Here is a 19,099-nt window from a genome sequence, read left to right on the forward strand (position 1 = left end):
ATTAAAATTCCACACAGGCATATAAAATTTTTTTTGCAGCTATATCTAAATTTGTGCCGTTCAGAGTGTTGAAGACATAAAGTTACTCATATCAAAGATAACAGCAGTTTCTACATCAGATGTCTCAGACTGTTTATTGTGGTTCTGGGAAAATGTTTCCAGAAGCCATATGGGAGACAAGACTCAAGCTGGGCATTTCAAAACAAGGACAGAACAGCAGTTGATTTAAACTAAACAGAAGCTCTGTGAAACAGCAACATTTCTGTACATAGCTTAACACCGTAGACACTGCCCAACAGAGTCAAGAGGCATATCTTAAAACATTTGCCAAAAGCCTAAGGGTGGTAAACTAGTACCTGGTATGGTACAATGAGGTATGACTGGATGAGGGTCTTAGTGAACAAGCAAGGTACTTGAAGATGAGAAGCTGCAATTTATTTATTTATTTATTTATTTTTAGATCTGTTTTCTGAGAACATTTACATTGAGAGAGTATTTTCATAGTATTTTCTTGGTCACTGTAATTCTCACTATAATCGAATCTGTTGTCTTGTTTCTACATTCAGAAAAGAAAATCTGAAATGTCTCGAATTGTACCATTTACATACAGACATCTGAGTGTTGTTGGCGTGTGGATCCATTTACCCCTATATAGTGACATAAATAAAGTGCTGGAGGATCTTGCACTACAAAATAGAGAAAAATTTAAATACTAGTTTACAGACACTGTTGTTGTTGTTTGTTTTTGTTGTTGTTTGTGTTTTTTTTTTCCCATTGGGAGACTAATATTGTCTCCACTTTTTATCAGTCAACAGATATTAAGATGACAGGTTGAACTTTTTTTACTTTTATTTTTTTCCCCTAAAAACAATCTCTTAATGGGCAGAATCAAAGGAAAAGAAGGGACACGCTAGAGGAGGCTGACAGGCAGAATGATGGAAAGGCATGTAGAAGCCTATTGAAGGTAATCAGGGTTTTCACGGGGAGGGAGGCAGTCCTCCCCATCACACTCAGAATATTATTCATGTCTAAAATAAAATACTTGAATTTAACACAATAAAAACCTGAATTGTGCCTGTGGCTAATTTCATCCTTATTTTATTTGGTAAGGTCCTAAACCTTTCCAGTCACCATTGTTCATGGTCTGGACTGTGTTCAGGTTTCTGTAAGACTCTCAAGAGATCAGGTATACATAATATCTTTTTAAAAAGAATAATAAATAAAGAATAATAATTTCTTTTTTCACAAAGAAATGTGACTGACATGCAATTTGATAGAATATGTTGCTCCTGTGTTCTGCAAAAGTTCTGAAGAATGATGTGAACTAAACTTAAAGGTATATAGACTTTATCCCTTGGCCTTCTTTGAAAGGATAGCTGAGATAATAACCCATCAGCTGTGTTCTTTTCTCACTTACACTGTTTTTATTGCACTATATGTAAACTGACTTAAATGAGGTTATCCAGTTTATGAAGTGAAAGAACAAGAATCAAATCAATATTCCTGGAATATTAGGAGGCTTTATGAAAGACAAAGAATTGTATTAAATGCCAGCTTCTGCTTTGCACAAAGCAAACCACTTTGACTCAACATTGCCATTGCTACAGAACAGTAAGACACCAAATGAGGACTAGGGGACCTCATGAATGAAAGTCAACGTATGCTCACCTCAGCCATGAATATGAGGACACTCCAGGACCATGTGGGAGGAAGGAAAGCTAAATCTCAGGTCTAAATGGTGATTTTGAGATCTCAGATGTGTCAAAATTGTATGTAGGGACAATCCCAAAACACTGATGACATTAGCGAAATCCCGGTGTTCTCAGTTATATTTGATCCAAACAATTCCAGTCAGAACTAAGAGATCACAAAGCAGGTATAATGACGAGTGAAACCTGACAATGAGAGAAACCACAGTCTGCACTCAAAATAACTGTAAAATTTGTATAATTTGTCAACTTTTTTTTTTTATTTTTTAACTAGCTAGTTTGTCTCTGTAATGAAAAGATGTCCAGGTTGTAAGGACTGTCATAAGAAAACAGGTATGCAATTCAACTAACACAAATGATGAAATTTTGCAATATCATTGTTTCCACTGTCTTGTAAATAAATATTTTTTTTAAAAAAAAAAAGAGCACACTTACTACTGCTGAATTTTTGTCACTACTTTGTCTCCTTAAAGCAAATATGAGATCAAAACTTCTGTTTACATGTAACATATTTATAAAGTTAAATGTAGTTTTGTTCTAAACTGCAGAATTAAAACGCGTGAAAGTATAGTTATAACACTAATGCTAGTCCCCTAAAATGAAACACCATGCAGATGTAGAACAGTGATTGGTAGAATTATTAGAATAATTAGTGGTTAATAACTGGTCATTAACTTCTTAGAGTCCAACTGTTTAGTGGCCCTCTTGCTGGGGGGAGATGGGAAATACAGTTTGTGGAAAGATAGTTGTCCACAGAATTTATTTTTCAGTAATGACAAAGAGATGAGAGAATAAAGAAGAGCAGTGAAAGATGGCAACACACCTGTCTTTCCATAAATTTATTGTGTAATCATACCACCATTTGATATAAAGTAGCATATGGCGTGAAAGTGTGTGCTACAGATGGAGTCCACAGCTACACAAACATCTGGCACACAGGTATTTGATTCTGTGTTTTCCAACACACAAGGATATTTTGGAGTTTATTCACCCACATTCTTCACAGCAATATCTGTATTTTGCTAACACTTTTTTTCTGCACACTACTACAACATTTTTCTCCATGAGTCTGACAGGTGTGTTTTTTAATATGTTAATATATTCAAATGTGGGATTTGGTGTTCCCCCTCCACTGGCACTCTGTAATGCACAGGCTCTATAAAGATAAGTTAGGCGAGCTAAAACAACCAATCAAAAGTAGCCAGAGAAAGAGTTTCACAAGTTAGCCATATATAAATAATGGTGATTCAAGTCAGAGGTGTGCTTGCTTTGTGAAAGATCACCAAGCACCTGATTCTGCAGAATTATAGAATAATTTCATTAAAAGATCTTCATGTTGATTCCAACTCTCTGTGCTTATTTGCGAAGCACACCAGGCACAAACCTACGGATAACAAATCTATGTTGACCTTTTCTGGTGGGTTGGTACAGGGTGGCAGCAAAACTTCTACCCTGTCACTTGTTCCACCTTCTGCCTCACCAGGACAGGGGACAATATAGGAAGAAGAGGAATGAGGAAGCTCATGGGCTGAGACAGAGACAGGGAGATTGCTTACCAATTACCATCGTGGGCAAAACAAGACTGGAAATGGGAAAAATAAACTTAATTTATTGCCTTTTAATATAATTACTGAATCAGGTGTTAGGAAACAGACAAAAAAGAAGAAGAAACATTTACACATGCATCGAATACACCTTTTCTCCCCTTCCCATAGACTTGACTTCACTCCAGACTCCCCTTTTCCATCTTGTTATCACTGCAGGTTACACTTAGTCCATTCAGAGAGGCCACAGGCAGTGCAGGGCTTGTGGTCAGCTCTCAGTGGTTCCTCTCTGTGTTCCTTCCTTATTTCCTGTGCTCCAGCACTGGTCCTCCATGGGCTGCAGGGAATATCTGTTTTGCCATGGAGCTTTTCCTCCTTCTCCTCCTCTTCTGAAGTGGTCACAGTACTGAGCCTGGTGGAGTTCAAGAAGCACTTGGACAATGCTCAGAGACACAGAAATTGATTTTTAGGTGGTCCTGTGTGGAGCCAGGAGTTGGACATGATGATCCCTGTGGGTCCCTTCCAGCTCAGGACATTCTGTGATTCTGTGATTCTTCCTCAAGCTGGTTTTCTGAGGTACCACCACTGTGTACGCTGGGCCCAGCCGTGCCCTGTGGTGGGGCCACTGGAGCCAGCTGGAACCAGCTGTATCTGGCATGGGGCAGCCCCGGCTTCTCCCCACAGAGGACCCCTGTTACCCCCTGCCAGCATCTTGGGCACCTGCGCCCAATTCATTTCCATATTCTGCAAAATGGAAGTGCTGTGGAGCTTATTCCGTCTGAATAGCTTGTTGCTTGCTTCTCAAGGACAATTATGTTGAAGAAACAGGTCAGTAAGAACACGTTTGCCTGTGGTTTGTATTAAAGAAAAATCAAGTTTAAACATCTTTTTTATTGAAGATTGAAATGCCTATGATTTACACGGCCAGATTTCACAGACTTTGATTGTGCCATCAGGAAAATTCAACCCCATCAACGATTATCTTTATAGTTGTTGCATTATACTGTATTATATTGCACCATTATACCCAAGGAGAAAAATTACCTTCCATGGTCATCATTAAAAAAGTTCTCAGAAATATTTTAGATATTTTGGATGTGGCATCTAAAGTTACAAAGCACTCACTGTGCTAATGAAAAGAGGAGCTACAGAATCCTAAATTATTTTGAATGTTGTTGACATCTAAGACATCATTTGCCATGTACCTATGGCACCTCATAGAGCTGTTATGAAAAACTAATCACAGGACTAGCTTCTTTCCCCATCTGCATAAATGCACAGAGCTACACAAAGCTGTATATTTTCTGCCAGGTGGCCTAAGATGACAGAAAACACTATGTAGTGAAAAATTATGCAGAACTTCCAAAATTATGGACTAAACTGAAAAGCAGAAATGTTCTCTTTCAGTCAAAATATCTACAGAGAAGCTATAATATCTGAAAATACATTTGCCTTTGCCCAGACACACTCTCTGCCTTACCCAGGTTCACCATTTGCTAGACAGTTCACCATCCGTGAACTTCATACATTTTCCCATTGGCTTGGCTCTGAGACTGTGGCTCCTGAGGATGTCTTCTGATTTTAGTGGCACTGGAGTCAGCAGTCTGAGGCCCTCATGCAAACAGTGCATTGAAAAGACAGAGCAGAGTGGTCAGGCCAGCCCTAGGGTGTGAAGCTGGGACAGTCAGACATCTGTAAGGCAGTGGCAAAGTAGGCAGGTGTCTGCCCTGTCTCCAGGACACCAGTTTGCCTGTTGTCTCATATAGACAGAGTTGGGGCTCCTCCTCTGAAGTGCTGTCTGATTTAGTAACATTTCCACAGCATTTCTTTTTTTTTTAAACTGTCTTTGATGAGCCCAAAAAGGCACTTTTTTGTGGTTGATGTCCTTGATGTACAAGATATCAACTCTAATGTGAAGACAGTTTTATCAGTAAGATCAAAGACAACCTGTCAGGCGTGTGAAAAAAATAGCTTAAGACATATTTATCTTTAGAAAATATATATTTTTTCTACTTTTTTAACTACAATCAATTCTGTGTTAACATTTTCCAGGACAATAAGCCAAAAATAGTTAAACTTTAATTTATTTATTTATTTATTTTGTCTTCGGGGTTGTAAGTTACTGTCTACTCTGCTGGATATTCTCAAGTGAATTTATTTGAAATACTTTGTCTTACCTGATTCAGTTCCTTTGCATATTATATTTTATAAGAAGAAAAATGTGGATTTTACCCCTGCTTGCAGGAAGAAAGTTCTGTTTGTCGCAGTAAGATGATTACTGTTAATTCAGATGTTAACCCTTACAATTTATGTAGCTCTTGCTCCCTAAGATATGCAGCACAAGCACATACAAAGAAAAGAATAACTGAAGGTTGCATAAGTTAAGTTCATTTTTGCCACAAATTTCTAAGTATTCAAAAGGCTGCCTAACCTTTATCTAATTCTAAAGGCTGCCCAGTGCTTTTTTTTAAAAAATCTTGCATCCACTTGGTTACAGCTTTACTAGGTGTGAGGGTGACATTTTCCGTATCATTGTGTTGGGGGTTATAAATGAAATTTCATGAAAAACAGCTCATCCATTTCAACTGGAATGAAGGCATTGTTGTTTTGACCATATAAAAATATTGTTTATACTAAGAACTGAATTAAGGTTTTTTGAAAGAAAACATAACATGACAATGTAACTGAAGATAATATCTTAGGAATGTGACATTTCCTAAGTTTTGGGCATTTGACAGCACAACATTAAGATTCTTTTAATGTTTGCTTCTATACAAGCATTTAATTAAAATTACAGATTATTTTTTATCTTAGACCTTGCACATTTAAAGGTCCTCTAGATTTTGACATTTTTAATGCATACATGTCTTGTTACCATATTTAGTTTACCATTTGATTTTGCAGGTGCTAGTCTTTTGACTGCTCAAGTAGCAGCAAGTTAAGTGAGCAACACAATGTGCAGATAGGAATACAGGGAGTGTCTTCTGCAGTCAGACTGCCTTAAGCTGTTTAGAGAACTTCCCCTCTGGCTGGTTCAGATGAATGAGCACAATTAACGTGAATCTCCAGTGGCAATGCAGATGACAAATGGATGATTATGTAGTGAAAAACTCTGCCTTTATATTACCAAGATGTGCTATTGTGATTGTTATTTTTTTTTCTCTCTCTCTTGCTTGCATTGGGGTATTTTAAAAATAAAGATTCTCACTCACAAAATAATAACAAGCCAGTGAGTACTATATTAGGCTTATCATTACATTGAGAGCCTCTGTGAATAATGAGTTCTAGCTAATGAAATAGAAAGTGAAAGATCGATACCACTCAAGTAAATACAATATGGGATCCAATCTACCACTGCTGAGGCTTTGATGGCAAAAATTCAATTCTTCATGATGCCTGCAGAATTGGGATGATAGCAAACAGTCTATATATACATTCTGTAAAATGAGGGCACAGTAACCTATGTGAGTCCATAAGCAAAACTCAGATTTTTCTTGTCAAATATATAATTAAAGCTGTAACTAAGTCCAAGTCAACTAATCAAAATATGGGTAAGCTACACTTTTATCATGATAATTAAATTCTATAACAAGGACATGGCTCTGGATCATGTCATGTAAATTAACGTTTCCACTTTGAAGGCAGGAGAGTTACCTAATTAGTACTTACTATTGTGCTCAAGAAAGCTAGAAAACAGAGCTCAAGAAAGGCACCTGAAGCAACATATTTTCAGGAATCCATGAAGAGCTGACCCATCTTAGCAAAACAGTCCAGATTTGTCTTACAGAAAGTATAGTGCATTCTTCTGGGCATTGTCCTGATCAACATCAACTCTTGTGCCAAACTGAATATGTGAATAAAAAAATTGCCCATTAGAAAGAAAACAATTGAAAATACTGATCTCTCTTAAGAAGTTGTGCTTTGGAACTATAAAAGGAGAGATGAAAAATAGCACATAATAGCACAAAATAGACCAGAATTTTGGATCAGCTTCTTAAGAAGTATTTAAGTCCTCAGTTCTGTCATCTGTACTCAGGGCTGGGCTCTTCTGAGGTTTTAAAGAAAGTTTGGTTTTTCACATGCTCACATCTATGAAGACCATATTCCAAAATCCCACATAACATACTGCATGCAGTATTAGGTTTTGTTTTGTTTTGCTTAGTTTTTCTAAGGTTTTTCTAACCCTCTAACTTTTTCAGAGACAACTGTTTCTCTTTTGGAGACACATAGATTTTGATTCACAGACCTCATGGTGTGTCCTTAGATACAATTTCTTCCAGAGGTTATTCTTCTCACCGTGCCTTGCATTTCATTTCTTTTCTGAATGAGCTAACTTTCTTTTATAGCCACTGGATCTTATTTGTTCTCTCTTTGTTAGAATGATCACAGAATCAGAGAATGAGCAGGGTTGGAAAGGACCTCTGAAGATCATCTAGTCGAACCCCCCCGCTGAGCAGGATCACCTAAAGCACATTGTGAAGGATGGCATACAGGCAGGGTTTGAATATCTCCAGAGAAGGAGACTCCACAGCCTCTCTGGGCAACCTATTCCAGTGCTCTCTCACCTTCACAGTAAAGAAGTGCCCCGTCATATTCATCCGGAACTTCCTGTTCTTCAGTTTGTGCCCATTGTCTCTCATCTTGTCGCAGTGCACAACTGAAAAGAGACCAGCTCCATCCTCTCGACACCCTTCCCTCAGATATTTATATACATTACTGAGGTCTCCCCTCTCTTTTCCAGGCTAAACTGGCCCAATTCTCTCAGCCTGTCCTCACAGGACAGGTGCTCCAGTTCTTTTTAACATGAAAGAAAAAGAGATGATCAGACTGTGGTTTTGTGTTGCTCGGCACAGCAACCCCTGCTTCCCACTGCTGAATCTGTGGTTTAGGCTTTCCAGTTTCCTTTTCATGCCTTCTCTACTCAAAAACCTACTAATTAGACTACATTCATTGGAGAAGTGAGTTTGAATCTACTCCGGAAGAAAAGGAAGTCCAAACTTGGGCCTCCTATCTTCCTTTGAAAGTGTTCTGTCACGAGATATTTTAGAAAATACAACCACAGCCTCCTCTTCTCTCCGTGCTTTTATGGAAAGAAGCAACTCTAATTCCACTGGAGCTCCACTGCCTTAAAATTTAGTTCTGTCAGCTTGTCTCAGAATACTGTCCGTATACTGTCCATCAGTTTGTCTGAGAATACTCTCTCCTGAGGTTTCTCAGGAGACTGAACTGAAATACTGAAACTCAACATCCTGACTGGACCTAGTCAGGGGTAGCAACCAACCTACTTGAAACTGGGACAATTTGGGAGATTCACAAAGGTGCTGTTCTGGTTATATGAGTAACACAGATACAATAAAGACATTCCTAAATGATGGGCTGTCTTTATACAGTAGCTAAGTGAGATTTTTCAGAATTATAGTTTTACCTTGGTGGGTGTTATCACTTCAGAACATTTAATTCTTTTACATCTCTCCTTTACAACATAACAGAGAACATTATGGTTTTCTAAAGAGTAAATTAATGACAAGACATTCAAACATACAACATACAAACACAATGATAAGATGATGAAGAAACTGTTTTGCCCACTAAATGGGCAATAATATCTGTATTTATGCAGAAAACCAACACATTTTAAATATTGCAACTTCTATAAGCTACCATTGTCACAACAAATTAAAGCAAATAATGTCTCCTTTGAATGAGAAGGGCTGAGCCACATGGCTGCAGCCACATCACATAACACAGGAGGACACAGTGCAGCAGAGGTATTAGAGGGTGCTTCCTCTTCGTAGCTTTATGTTCCCCCCATCCTTCTCTAGTAAATCCGTGCTCAAAAAAGTTGAGACATTAGCAAAAAAGAATCTGTGAGAAGACTTGTATCAAATTAATTCCCTATGACCACTGCAGTTTCAATTAGGATGTTCCACTGTAAAATGTTGACACTGCAAGTCCTAGTCACAGCCTAAGGCCTAACAATGTACAGATTTAACAAGGACTCTAATCTGTACACATGAATCCATTTATGCATTAAGGTAACCTAGAGCTAAGTCTTTACAGTCATATCATTAACATAGACACAATCTTCTCTCGGCTGCAGTTACACTGGCTGAAAAATTACTGGCTCCAGCCCCAGAGGCAACTGTTATGTCTCTGACCTGACATGTCGGAGGCCTTTTTAGTCACAACAAAGCAGGATTGCTTAAAAAAATTAAATAATATATCCATGCTAATCTGGTTTATATGGACCACAAGCACCTGAACTGGGAAACCAAAGGAGGCAGTAGCCTTTGGCTCTGGAGATGTACAACTTCTCAGATATCAGGGTGGCAGAGGAAGACAAAAGGTGATGACACTTTGTCCCTCTTTCTCTCTGTAGGTCTAAGGATGAGGTTGCTCAGCCTGAGATGCCCATTTAATCTTATTTACTGAGTGGTAAGTCCAGTAAGCCTTTTGATTTCATTTATCTGAAATTTCATTTTGCTTAGCTGAGATAAATGATCTGTGACACCCCCACAAATTAATAGAGATTAGTTTTGAGAGACAACAATCTGAATAATCTAATGTATAGAAATGTCACAAGGTGATTATGCAAACACAGATATTTCTGGTTGTTACAGCATTGAAAACTATTAAATATTTCTAAAATTATGTCCTTAACTCATCTGCATGATAAACTAAGGAGTCATTTAAGAAAGACCAAAAATGTAGCACCAAGCCATGCTAAACTATATGGTTAGTACAATTGTAGTAGATTGTAAGGCTCAATATACATTTCCGTGTATACATGCAATACTCTATCCATTATCTCATCAAAGATTCAGGATAATTAAGAGGAAGACATTTTGGCAGCAAGCCCAAACACTTTTAGATCAGAAATAAAATGACAATATCTCTTCTCCAAGCAAAGAAATCCCCAGATAAAAGCATCTAAAGAAGTTATGTTGTACTACTTCCTTTAAATCAGAAAACAAGATATTAGGAAGAGAATAAGTTTGAATAGAAGATTAACAATTAGGTACTATTTTAAGCATGAAGTAAAAATAGCCAGTCTTGTTTAGTTAGCATGTATATACACATAAACACAGAAGGAAGCTATTAGCTCGGTTGACAGCAAAGAGCTATTGTTCAGCCAAGCAAAGGGCCAAGAATTTGAGACAGGAAAGAAGAATATCAAGTACATAAACGAGTTCATGGAGTAAAAGAATGAAGAAATTTCAGCTTTTAAAATCTTTCTTGTTACATTTTTAAATATTGGTTTCTTAATTTGATTTAACCATTGGGTCAGGATATAATCCTGAATATTCTGAATGTAAACAATATTTTTCTAAAGATATTAATAAAATAAATATTTAAAATGAAACCATTTTCAAAATGGTTAATAAAAGAACTTTTTAATATAACTACACTACAGGACACTTATTCTGTGTTTTTTTTTTCATCTTCAAAGTGCTCCATTAACATCAACTAATTGAAGAAGCTTCTGTTAAAGCCTTTTGATAAAGTCTAACACATTTAGTTAATACATAAAGCTATTAAGGAAGCTTTGTGAGTGTTTGATGAAAAGCAAAATACATGTCTGACATATATATTTAATATAAGGCAGAAATTTTTTTTAAAATGACAATGAACTGTCAATTCACATACTGTGTAAGCAGTTACAACAGCATGAAAGGGGAAGCAAATATACCACCCCTGTTTTAGGAAAGCTTAAGCATATCAACAATTTGATTGGAGGCAACCTCAATGTTGTCTCCCGCTGTGAAAAAAATCCAAGTAACCTAATACAGAATACAAATATATTTACGAATATCAATATAATTGGACTGCTGCAACAGATGGCTATAAACTCTTCAGAAGGGATAGTATAGGAAGGAAAGGTGGTGGGGTAGCCTTGTATGTTGATTGTTTTGAGCTTAGTGATGGCAAAGATAGGGTTGAGAGTATATGGGTAAGAATCAGGGGGAAAGCCAACAGGGCAGATGTCATGGTGGGATTTTGTTATAGACTGCCCAACCAGGATGAGGAGGCATATTAAATACTCTATAAACAGCTGGGAGGGGTCTCACAATCACTAGCCCTTGTTCTCATCGAGGACTTCACCTCACCAGATATCTGCTCGATACAATACAGCAGAGAGGAAACAGTCTAAGAGGTTCCTGGAGTGTGTGGATGGTGACACAGGTGGTGAGGAAATACAACAAGGGAACGCACCCCTCTGGACCTTTTGCTTGCAAACAGAGAAGGATTTGTACCCACAAAGTACAAGTGAAGGCTGGAGACTGTCTTGAGCATAGCAATCACAAAATAGTAGGGTTTGATTCTTGGAAAAGTAAGGAATGGCGTTAGCAGAACTGCAGCTTTGGATTTCCGGAGGGCAGACTTTGGCCTTTTCAGGATGCTGGTTGACAGGGCGAAGGAGTCTAGGAAGTCTGAATGCTCTTCAAGAAGGAAATCTTAAAGGCAGGGGAGAAGGCCATCCCCATGTGCTGAAAGATGAGCCAAAAACAAATAAAACCATCCTGGCTGAACAGAGATCTTTGGTTGGAACTCAGGAAAATAAAAGAGTTTATGAACTTTGGAAGAAGGAGCAAGCCACTCAGGAGGACTACAAAGATGTCATGAGGCTATGCAGAGAGAAAATTAGAAGGTCTAAAACCCAACTAGAACTCAATTTGGCTTGTGCAGTAAAAGACAATAAAAATGCTTCTAAAAGTGTAATGAAGCATTGGAACAAGTTGCCCAGGAAAGTAGTTGAGTCTCCACCCCTAGAGGTATTTGAAAGATGTACAGGTGCAGTGCTTTGGAACACTGTTTAGTGGTAGATTTAGCAGTGCTAGGTTAACAATTGAACTTGATGATCTTAGAGGTCTTTTCCAGCCTAAATGATTCTATGATTCTGTGATCATCTGTAGGCTATCAAATAAATAAATCATAAAGAAGAAAGCCAATGAGCATGTTGTTTTGGAGAGATTCATATGTCTTGGAGATCTTCTCTTTGTATATAAGCAATGGAAATTTGTGGTGCAACATCATGTGGTTTATTTATTTGACATTCTGAAGTGAAGGGTCTTTATTTTGTTGGAGATACATTAATTTCCCTAATGTATTGCAGCAGTGCACAACATTTTTATTCCAAAACTAATATATTTTTCTTTTTTGCTAAGTGTGCACCATCCATCACCCTGTATGCAAGGTGTTGAACTCCATCCAGCATAACCTGAAAAAGGCCAGGTTAAGCATAGATAAATTCAGCCCCTACATTAGCCAGAATTTGTATGTTCCAACACTGATTGCTCTAAGACACAGCACATCTTATGTCAACAGTTCTACCTCCATCTCAAGCATATCTCCAAACGTTCCAGCCTCAACTCCCCAAAAAGAAAGCACCTCCGTTCTCTTACTTAATCTTTGTTATCTGGTGCTCTTCTCTCTGGAAAATTATCCCCACTTTTCTGCTACTTGCTTGCAATTCTATGAGCAAAACATCTGTAATAACTATTAAGTCTCTTGTTCATTCATCCTGAATTACATGGAGTGGATGCCATGAGTCTTTGGGAAGCTGGGAATAATTTAGCACCTATTTACCCTGGAAATAAGAGTTCTTTATAATCAGACCTTCAAAGATCAGAAGGATAATGATCTCAAAATAGGGCTTCAAAACATATCATTACTGTGCAACTGGCTTTGGACATATCCATCATTAAAATATGTATTACAGTATCTGTGCTAAAAATCTCCTAGCATCTATCGAAGAGACTTATTAATCATCATGATCACAAAGGGCTACTCAAGGATAGCTGGAGAAGAGCTAGTATTGCCACCAAGGTGACGAATTCATCAGTGAATAAGAATTTGCAGTGACACAGATGAAGTTTCAGGTGTATCTGAATAGAAGCAGGCTTAGGGATAGAGAATTAAGTTACTTTTCTGAGATTGAACTAGAAGAATAATACATATACATTTGCCTGCTCTTGAACACTTGATTGATATAAAGAAAGTATGTGGAAGTGACAGATGTCTTGCCTTAGTTCAGACTTGGAATGGTCATTATGTTAGCTGGTCTTAAACAAAGAAATCGTAACTGGGGTAGGGTTTTTTTGACCAACAAAGTTGCAAATAGCAAAACATCTGGGATGTATAATAGAAGTCATTAATTATAAAGGTTTTCTTTTATTGATTTCAAGAGAGGCCAATGAAGTTCAAACCAGTGGAAATCAGTGGAAAGATACAAGAAAATTGCAAGGTTGCACTGAGATAAATATTTTCATATTTGGAGGTCTGCAGAATAGCAAAGCATCAAGTAGGCCTGTGCTAAAATTAAGTTTCAGTAGTAACAATACAATCAGGAAGATGCCAATATCTTGTCAATTTTGTGCACATGGATTCATCTTTTTCTGTTTATTTGGAGACAAATTAAGTTTATTTTTTCAACACAGTGGCAACCATAATGTCAGAAGTCTAGCCATAGTCTTCAGAATTATCTCACTACTGTTTTTTTCCATCGCATCATGCCATAGACCGTTTAGACATACTATCTGATAACATAAAGTCACATAATCATAGGAAATATAAAATTGGAAAATATTTCAGAAGTTCATCCAATCAAATTCACCAATCAAATCTTTTTCACTTTTAGAGATGCCTCTGTCCTTTGTGTCATACCAACAGACAAGGACTGACAGGTAACGGGGTCATCCAGATCACCTTGATTCTTGGAAAGGAGGGTCCTTATCAGCCAGCAGCTACACTGGTTAGAAGTACAGTGTCTGGAAACCCACAGTGCTGCACTTAATTTGCAGTACTGGACCAAATAAAAAGTCAACAGGCCACCTGAGAATCTGCAATCACAGTAGGTAAGTTAAAAATTATAGTGTCTCAGGAAACCCTTGGATTAAGACACTACTTCTTTCACCTGTTGTGAAGAAAAAAAGTTTCACACAGATACACATGAAGTGGTGAAGTCTAATTTCTTCCAAGACATTGGAAACAGATTATCAGCTGAGATAAACCAATTTCCAGTTCCTCTAAACCAATTCTTCCTCTTCTAGGTTGCAATTGGTTAGGTCACTGTTTGAAAATAAGTCACTGGGCTTTCTGCAGCTTTGCTATTGATTCTGTTCTGGCCTGCTAAGCAGCAGCCTGCAGGATGTTCACTGTGCTTGACTTCAGCCCTTGTTCATTTATGTTTAATACACACCTACATTACTATACATTTGTATAATAAATAAGGTATCAGAGGTAGTTGATTTTACATGTGGGTTTACCTTTCTAGCCTCTTCTGTTTAAATTGACATTTCTGACATTTAAGAAATATTTAAGAAATAAGGAGGTTATTGTACTTTCTTCTGTGATATGCATTTTAATACACTAATGCAAATTTATCTCAACTGGCCACTATGATCATCAGCTTCCGGCCAGTGTCACCTACGCTCCTGCAATACACGGCATTATTACAGTCTAGATGCTACACAGTCATTTAGAAAGTTTGTGTTCCTTGTTGGTACTTTTGTCTTGAAAGTGTTTTTTGCTGTTTGTGTTTTTTGTTTTGTTTTGTTTTCTGTTTGTTTGTTTCTTTTGTTTTGTGATGTACTCTCATGTTAAGGTTTTTATTGGGGTGGGGCTGTCCACTTATTTTTAAGGGAAGTCTATAGCAAAATCTTCTAAGAACATTTGCCATGATGGGGAGAGTTAAAAATCTACACCAGCTTTCAGCCAGGTTAAAATCACTGTGGAAACCAGTCTCCAGAGTTGTCTTTGGAGACTAAAGATACAATCACAGAAGAGAAACAGGAATGACAGTTCAACAGAGAAGAAGAAATAGATAGTTGAGGAAGACCGTGGGCCCTGGAGAGCATTCAGGGAGGAAGTGGGGACAACCACTGAGTAGATCAAGAGTCTACAACAAAGTAGTACATAAACAGCATTGCTGCTTGCATGTCATAAAAAGACATTGACTATGTCCCGCAATCCCCATGCAGATCTTTTCTTCTTCCCACAATAATATCATTATGGTATCCATCTGTTATATGGAAGTATGCAAATGTTTACAGATCCGTTGACAGATTCATCAGCTTTGTCTAAATTCTTTGCACTCTTTGGAAATAAAGCAACTACAAACCTGAAGCTAACTGACAAAGAACAGATCCATGTGTTCCCTTTCTATCACTAGAGAAGCATAATGCACTGAAGATAGCAGAGTGATCCTGTTCTTTTGGTTTTCAGCTGCTGTGCCATCTAGCACACTTCAGGCTTATCTTTTTGTTTCTTCAGCTGGTACAAGCTGAGGGTAACACTTGAAAGAAAAGAATCTTGGCTAATGTGAAAATACAGCAACTTACTCTCATACCGTTAAAAGTGGCTGTTGTCCCTTTGTTCTTGTCTTTACTGGACATTAGCTTAACAGGCAATGAATTAATTAATCAAGGTTAGCATTTACAAAGCTGTTAAAGCATTTTTTTTCTTTTATAGCAATTTATTAGGGTTGTTTGTTTACTCGTTTGGTAACCAAGAAACTCGCTCGTAGTAATGGGTAAGACCATTACTACATTCTCAGTCTTGGTGAGAGAGGAACTGACTTTCCAGTCTTTGAGAGTATCTGACCAAATACTCTAACCACTGTTCTAAATAGACTTAGCTGTCATGGGTGTGTACTCATACTGTGTGCATGTACATGGCATGTAAACTATGTTCCCTTCCTTGGCAATGAGTATACGAAAAGTATGTTTTGACCAGCTGAGAGGGGAGTCTTACTTTTCATCAAGCAGATTCAGTATACAGATGCTCACTGTAGGGATCTAGTATGTGACACCACGAAAGATACGGTTAGCTGTCATTGGACTGTGGGGAACTAAATGGGTCATTTATCTGATTTTGGTAAGATACTCCAAAAATAGTTGTTCATTAAACACTCAGCTTGGGTTTAATGTAGCAGGTCAGAGGCACCACCCATACATAACCTTGCACAACAGGTCCTTAGCAGTCATTTTATCATGCATTTTCATAGCGTAAGTCTTGCTGAAAATACATTTATCATTTGGTTTCTCTGCAAGATATTTGTGTAAAATATAAAAATTTCTCACCAAGACTGAAATGGGTTCAGCTTAAAGGCCAACTTTGGACACCACAGAAACAGTAAGTTAAGTGAAATGTCAGTGATGTGTATGCAAACTGTAGTAATTTCCAGGCTGAGGGAAAAGCATACTATGTCTTTAGTGAGGGAAAAAACAAACAAACAAACAAAAAAAAACACTAGTGAAAGAGATACTTGGAGAATTTAGAAGTTTAAGTATTTTACTATATAAATATGCTCTGTCCTTATTTAATCTTAGTCTTTCTTCACTTTTATTAGCAACCACTTCTGAGATTGCTAGACCTTTCTGCATTTAAGAAAGTTACATCATTCACAATTACTTTTATTGGGGCCAAACTTTCTTATGCTGTACATTGGTGCAGAGGCTAAACAATTTCACTAAAAATTGCAAAAATACTGACCCCTGTAAATGCTATTGGAATAAACTATAAATAGCATCTTACATTGTTGCATTTCATTAACCATCTGCAAGAGTCAGGTTATTCACAGTATACACATGTGATAGAAAACTGGAGCAATATGAGGAGAGATGTGGAGGTAAATGTAGTTATCTTTTACTGTCAGATTGTTACTTCTTCTAACAGTAAGAATGACTTGGAAATTTAAACATGTTACCTACTACTTGATCTAAAATATCCCACAAATGTAAAGGAGAGTAGAATGCCTACAGTACGCATGCAAGCCTAACAGTAAAAAGAAATTTAAAAATAAATAAATAAATAAATTCTGAAATAATTGCCCCTATATGCAATAGGACAACTCATCTTCTGGCTTCCAAAGCAGAAGACTATGAACTGAATGTAACGTGAATTCTCCCCTAAAGGAAATGTATGGGGCTTTTACAGAACGCAGGAGTCAAAATCCAGTTAGACATTCCCAAGAATCTTGCCTATAATCTCACTATCTAAATCTTGCAATTATTGTCACTCAGATTACCATCAGGACTGTACTAGTGAACTGTCAGAGGTTTGTAATCAATGGGAGAACTCATATTTATTTTGTAAGTACAGAAAAAGACGCTGTCAGAATCAGAAGTATATATAGAAAAGGTTCCTATGAAATGGTACTTCAAAGCAGAGTAGCAAGCAGAAATGAAATGTGCTCCATGTAAGAAGTGTCACTAAATCAGAAGTGATATATCCATTAGCTGAAGTTTCTGGATATTCATAAATGAGAGACTCATATACTACATTTGTGGTAAACATATGTCCAAACAGCTATCAGAGCAACTGAAAAATTTTAAAAGCTTCTTTATGTGACAGGGGAACGCAGCTGAACAGCCAGTGGAACAGGTGTGGGGTAAGAATGCTGTCATCTTAAATTCCGTAAAATAAAACCTACTTTCTTCTGAAAGTAGAAAAAGTGAGAACTCCGTTCTATTCCTCTGCAAAGACAGGGCTTTTCCAGGTATCACCACCTCATGAGGAAGATGCCATCTCATGTGACTGATGAGCCTGAACACCATACACATATGCAGGCCTAGTCCTCAAATTGGGAGTGTCTGGTATTTGCTGAAAGAATTCAGAGATAAGAGTTTAATACAAAGGTCCTGGTGACAAAGAATAAGTCACAGCACAGCACTGAGGTCTGAGTATCCAGTTTATGTGCCTGAATTAGGACACTCAGTCTGGCTTTGGTTCACTACATGGGCAATAAGGACTTCTCCCACCCACAGTCAGATTCTGCCTCTTGGCTATTAAAGGGAACATATTGTTGAAGTTGGTTAGTATGGTAAATGCCATCTTTATACCAGCATCTAAAATAAGTCTCTATAAACATTAGAATGATTCAAAAGCCATTTTAAAATGCTAGTACAACTGATTCAATCCAGTAGAGAAAAGCAAAGCCTTTAAGCACATGGATAACATTAAGCAAATACTTAAGCACTTTTATACATCAGGGTCTCTTAGAAGATTTGTGATGTTTCTATGAGATCTGATCACTAGATTTTTATTATTATTTTTTTTTAAATCATGCCCGCTTTATGTTATGTGAGAACGTGCTACCAGTTATGACATTAACTTGTCCATTGAATGAAACAAATGATCATTATTATTGCCAAAACAAGATCATTGAAGATTTTCACTTTCTGTAGTGTTTTTTATCATCAAAAGCTCACTTGACTGAAATTAGCCTTGTTTCTTACATTTACTGTGCTTTGCTGACTAGTTGTAGTTTTAGAAAGTAATCTATTTTACAATATAGTGTTGTTATGATACAGTGTAATAAAATACTAGTGTGATTAAGCCGATAACTTCTTGGTAATTTTATACAGAATTGAATAATTGTCATTATTTTTCTTAGTAATTACAAATGATAATTATATTTGGAGTTAGCATAAAAATGTATGTTTTGTAAATCAACAACAATTTTACATCTCTCCAGCTAGAGAATAATAGAATAGAACAATAAACTAGTTTCCTCATAGTACAACCAACTGCAAAACCTTTAAGAAGTTCAATACAGGCAATACAGTATATTTACAAATAGCACGAGTGAGATTACAGAGTGGTCTTTTTCAAATGCTCAGGACGTGTTTTTTTTATTTTTTAGTTTGATGTGTTTTTCTTTTGTTTGTTTTGTTTCCAAGTTTTCTATGCATTACATGAGCAAGAGAAGTAAACCTTACTAAATTAGTTCTAACACTGTTAAACACAGGAAAAGCTATTTATTAATCATGAGTAATTAATCTTAGGTAACACAAAATAAAAGAGTTTATGTTTTGAATTATATAATGGATAACATAATGTTCT

The 19,099-nt window shown here is 37.1% G+C and overlaps 1 long non-coding RNA gene across 1 annotated transcript in view; it reads left to right on the plus strand.

Moving 5' to 3' along the window:
• The window catches only part of LOC136790471 (uncharacterized), a 46,249-nt gene extending 31,830 nt beyond the window's left edge, over window positions 1–14,419 (plus strand). Inside the window, exons 2-3 of the long non-coding RNA XR_010830439.1 lie at window positions 9,633–9,688; window positions 13,893–14,419. This is a non-coding gene — a long non-coding RNA (uncharacterized lncRNA). The remainder of the gene's footprint in view (window positions 1–9,632; window positions 9,689–13,892) is intronic.
• The last annotated feature ends 4,680 nt before the right edge of the window (window positions 14,420–19,099 follow it).

This window comes from Anser cygnoides, chromosome 3 (assembly GCF_040182565.1).
Source record: "Anser cygnoides isolate HZ-2024a breed goose chromosome 3, Taihu_goose_T2T_genome, whole genome shotgun sequence".
Taxonomy (NCBI): Eukaryota; Metazoa; Chordata; class Aves; order Anseriformes; family Anatidae; genus Anser; species Anser cygnoides.